The sequence below is a fragment of the Leptosomus discolor genome, chromosome 1 (assembly GCF_034619465.1).
Source record: "Leptosomus discolor isolate bLepDis1 chromosome 1, bLepDis1.hap2, whole genome shotgun sequence".
Taxonomy (NCBI): Eukaryota; Metazoa; Chordata; class Aves; order Leptosomiformes; family Leptosomidae; genus Leptosomus; species Leptosomus discolor.
This window is the reverse complement of record NC_141391.1, coordinates 86098713-86104269: the sequence shown is the minus strand read 5'-3', so window position 1 is coordinate 86104269 and position 5557 is coordinate 86098713.

Genomic DNA, 5557 nt, shown 5'->3' with positions numbered 1-5557 from the left:
ATGGGAGGCTGCCAGGAGGCGCCGGCGGGGCAAGGAGACAAAAGAAAATGTCAGGGAGCTATCCATAGCAACTGGCAAATCCCATGGCAGAAGTGCTCGGTTTGGTGGCATTACAGAAACTGCACTGGATTTGGAAGCTGTGGAATCATGAGGTCCAAAGGCTGTGTATGAGGGAAATTCACCCCTCACATGTACCTGTATGATTGACTACAACTATTGAGAGACAACAGTGCGTTTGCTTAAATTTGTTCATTTTCTCAAAGCTTCCCCACAGCTGAAGAGCTGGATTTTTATTTTTTGTTAACCACCCAGAGAGCTGACAAACCTCACCAGGCAGACCTCCCCCCCCCAACCCCCCCCCCCCCCCCCCTCCCCGCCCCGTATGCCTGGGCAGCGATCCCCCCGGACAGCTGGGTAAGCCCCGGTGGCAGGGATGTGGCACTGTTAGCACCAACTGCTGAATTCAAAGGCAGGGATTATTAGCACTTCATCTTGTTTGCTCTTTCTGTTAGGGAAGAGGGTGCTCTATTTTACTTGAATTTCCTTTTCACTTTTAAATTGAGCATCCAAAGGATAAATGTCAGTATATTAAAGGAGGCTTTGCTTTTGTTTGCCAAAATGTGAACCTGGAGCCAGAATAGTTCCTCTGTGGTAACTAAAGAGCTCGACCATTCATTACCCTCCTGTTGGATGACTCTTGTAGTACCCCTTGAAGTGATTCCTTCTTACCTAGACACTCAGAGATATCAACTGCATTACGAGAAAAAAGGGTAAGTTATGCCACTTTCCATACTGTTTTGGGGAGCATCTCAACTGAATGAGAATAATTAATCATGAATTTTAACTGTTGCAAAATTAATTGGAATTTGGGTCAACTGCATTGCTAAAATATTTCTTGATGCATCAGGATCAGTGACTTAGGATGTGTATTATAGCTTTTGCATTTGGCCCCCTAATACAGTTCACTGATCTGGATTTTTATGACCCAGAAGTAGAATTTTTGTTTCTCGGTGCTGCTGCTTTATTTCAAATCCCATGTTTATACTGATTCCATAAAATATTTTCTCCCATTTTATTTATGTGTTTTAGACTAGCTCGAAAGCTTCCTACTACTTTTACACAAGTAGTTCTGCTTCACTGAAATCATCTTCAGTAAAGGGATGATTTTTCTGCCATTCCATCCAAACAAAAAAGAAAACCAAAACAAACGCAAGTTGGATATTTTAATTCTCAAAATAGGGTATCTAGAGCTAAAAGTACTGAAAACATTTGATCCACATCATTTCAATTCAAATACAATGCAATTTATGTGAAAACAAAGAAAGAAAGGGTTAAAATGGGGTATTCAGAAACACTGAAACAAACCATTTCCATTTACTGAAACAGTTTTAGTTGTTCAGCTTATGAATATGTTCAGGATTTTGATATTTTGGCTATGGAAAAAATACCATAGAAATGGAAAATTCATCGGGAAGGAAAAACAATTTTCTGTCCAGCCCTGCATATTATTTATCCAGCCAAGAGGCAGCCTGAAGCTCCAGAGAACTTGATAGATGTCAGGAAAAGAGCCCACTCATCACTTCAAATTTTATCTTTTTTGGTATTACAAATCTATTGCAGGCTTTTGTCCCCAGCGTTTTGGGAGTAAGCATTCGTTTTCTTCTTTTTGCTTGTCACTGTGCAGGAAGCAGTCACTTTAGGTAATATAAAACCAATAAAACAAATCTATTTTCCCTTGCTGGAGCAATTTTAACCACTACCCATCCAAGGGACAAAGATTACCCACAGCTTAAGTCTATCTTACCTGGAATTGGCTCCCCGCTGCTTTCCCCTACAAATCAATTTCTAATACAGCAAAATATTTTAACAAGTTGTGTGGCCAATATTTTGTTCCCACTTATTTCTGTGAGCTTCCTGTACCTCAGAGAAGTTATTTTCAGGTTTGCAGCTATGCAAATGAAAATAGCATAACTCCTTTCCTTACTAGTTTCTACATGCATGTCTAAACACCTTATGTATATACTGTAACGCTATAGCATTAAATGAAACTGCTTTAGAATATCCGAATATTTTTACTTAATATAGTTGCAGTGAGTGTTCTTTACACTTGTCATCTGTAATTATCCCTGTTCTTAATCTACACAGTTTAAAAATTGTGAAGGAGGTGATGGCATTTCCTACAAGCAAGCAGAAAAGAAAAAAAAACCCAACATGTTATTAAAAGATTATGTCATTGTCACACTTCGGGTCTTGACGGACTTCCGAGGCTGTTCTGGAAAAGGTAAACTCCATTCTTAGGAAAGAATAAAATGTTAACTTGCTGTCAGATAAAAATCTACAATTTTTGTTGAATTCACATAACTGAGAGATGAAGGTAGAGCTGTTTATATCTAAATTACGGCTCTCTTCAGGTAGTGAAACTGTGTACCCTCTTGTATATCTATAATATACTTAGTTACATAGGACAATTATATTGTGACAGCTTGAAAGAAGGAGGACTCAGAAAGTAGGAAAGCAGTTTAAAATTCTTATTGAAACGATTTATTTTTGGAAGCTAGCGGCACACTCATTGCATAAACAATAAAATCCTTTCCCTGAGGAAGCTGATACTTTCCAATGGCCTTAAAGAGAGCTTACATTCATTGAATCGTGTGGCTGGCAGCGACCGTGGAAGGTGATTGCATTCACCCTCCACCCAAGGGCCAGTCTGACCGATGGTGCCTAGCTCCTCTTGAAGAGTCTGAGGTTGGAGGCTGCACAACCACCCAGCCAATCTTCCCAGCCTTATCATTTTTATTTCCTAATTTTTCTTGCTGTGTTTTAAACCTGTTCTCTCTTGACCTATCCACTATGGAACCAGAGGGCAAATTTGTCCTTTTCTTTTTACGGCAGTCTTTCATACGTTTGATATATATTCATATCTGTATTGTATATCTATGTATGCTATTTTCTCTTGTTCTGTTTTCCACCCTTCAACCTAACCCCCTGCTGTTTTTTGGTTTGGTTTGGTTTTTGGTTTTGTTTTATTTTAATTTCCTTACAGGGCATATTTTACAGCTATCCAACCATTCAGGTTGTCCCTTTCTGCTGTCTTCATGGGTCACATATTACCGAAGCCAGACAGACCACAGCTACTGAGCTTTCCTAGGGCCATGTGAATCAGACTATTTCACAAAAAGCCTGTGCTTCTCTTTCTGTATTGTTTTATGTGGTTTGACTTTCTCACTGCAGTTCTGACTTTGTCCCCTTTGCATAGATTGTGATTCACATAACCACAGATATTTTTCTTTCTTTTTCACATAATTGCAGCTTTTTTCCCTGCAGAACACTCAGTAGTTCCCCCTTTCCTGTTTGTATAGCTGATCACATCTGCCTCTGCCCAGTAGCATGGATTTATCCCTGTTGAATAGTACCATCCTTTTTTCAGACCCAATCTCTAGTGTGTAAAAATCCTTCTAAATCCTACATCTGTCCTCTAGCATGCTAAAGTCTCCCAGTTTGGTATAATCTGCAGTTACATAAACATGTTTTCTGAACAATCACTGAGTTCATTAACATCCTTCTGACAACGAGTTGCTTGTACCACCTCCCTAAATATCTTAATCTACATTGTTTCCCTTGTTTACTTAAAGAATATCACATGAAACCATGTCAAAAATCTTACTAAAGTGATATCCAACATGACAACTGATGTTTCTTCTCCACTGACAATTCCTCTTACTTCGTTGCAAGTGAGGTTAGATTTGTTTGACGTCTTTTGTTCTTCACAAAGTTGTGTTTGTTGGCTGTTGCTTGTTGTGTTGTAAGTGCTTTAAAATAGCTTGGTTTGCTTGCTCCAGTATCTCTTCTAGGCACTGAAATTAAATAGATTAGTATATAACTTCCTATTTCCTTCTTTCCTTTCAAAAATACTGTTTGTCCCTTTTTGTCCTGTAATATCCCTCCACTGTAAATTCCCAAAGACAACCTCTAGTAACCGAGATTTAAGTCCAGCTGACGGAAAAGCAGCAAATTTTGCCTGAATAAATTCTCACTTGGTCCTTTGATAGTCAAGTCTGAAATCTGTCTGTTTTCCCAAGTATCAATAATGCCCAGTATTTTTTTTTTTAAATAATCAAAATTAGATGCAAAAATATTGAGAAGCTTGGCTTCCTCAGTGTTGTCTGTCAAAAACTTTCCAGTTCTGCTTGATAGCGGAGTAATCATTTGCTTGATTCTTTTCCATTTCTGCTAATGTACTTAAAATGATTTCATGTTACTCCCAATATGCCTTGCTAGTTGCGTCTCATTTTCTGCTGCCTTTTCTGATTTCTGCACAATCGGGCTTCACTTTTGTAGCTCTCCCAAGTAACCTGACTCAGCTTCTCTTTTCTCAAAGCTTCATTCCCATCTGAGGTTCGGGAAGAGCCTGCGACAGCCAGGCTGATTATTTACTGTGCCCCTTACCTCTTCTGCATGGACAGATCACTTACACTCTTAATGTTATTTCTTTGAGGAATTGCCAGCTCTCTTAAACATCTGTTTCATCTGCATCAGCCTCACAGAATATCATATTGACCGCTTGTATGAGTTCATTGGAGTCTACCTCCATGAAACATCTTGGTTTTGTTTTGATGTTGTTGCTTCTTTCTAAAATTGTGGAATCTCCCTGCAAAATGTGTGAAGCCACATGCATGTATATACACATACACACATACATACCTACCTACCTATATGTACATATACATACACACGTTTATCTCTCTCTCTTTGTGAAGAACACTGAGAGCTTAAAATTGCCTGGCTTTTCTGACACAAATAATTGAGTTTAATACCTATAAAAGAAAATTAAAGACGATGGGTTAGTCACCAGAAAACAAGTTCATCATTTTGCTGGAAAATGAAAGCAGGCAAGATTTATTCCTTTTCCAATAATCCTGTAAAGAAATTGTTTTCTTTACATCAGCTACAGCTCATAGATGAAAGACACATGTGAAGGCGTTATAGAATCATAGAATCATTTTGGTAGGAAAAGACCTTTAAGATCATCAGGTCCAACCATTATTTTAACACTACCAAGCCCACCACTAAGCCATGTCCCTAAGCACCACATCTATACATCTTTTGAACACCTCCAGGGATGGCGACTCCACCGCCTCCCTGGGCAGCCTGTTCCAATGCCTAACCACTCTTTCAGTAAAGAAATTTTTCCTAATATCTGATCTAAACCTCCCCTGGCACAGCTTGAGACCATTGCCTCTTGTCTTGTCATTAGTTACTTGGGAGAAGAGACCAACCACCACCTCACTACAGTCTCCTTTCAGGTAGCTGTAGAGAGCGATAAGGTCTCCCCTCAGCCTCCTCTTCTCCAGGCTGAACCACCCCAGTTCCCTCAGCCGCTCCTCATCAGACCTGTTCTCCAGACCCCTCACCAGCTTCACTGCCCTTCTCTGGGCACGCTCCAGCACCTGTCTTTCTTACACTGTGGCACCCAAAACTGGACACAGCACTCAAGGTGTGGTCTCACCAGTTATGGACCCATTTGGCTCCTGGATTAGAAGGGAGCAATAAAAGTTTT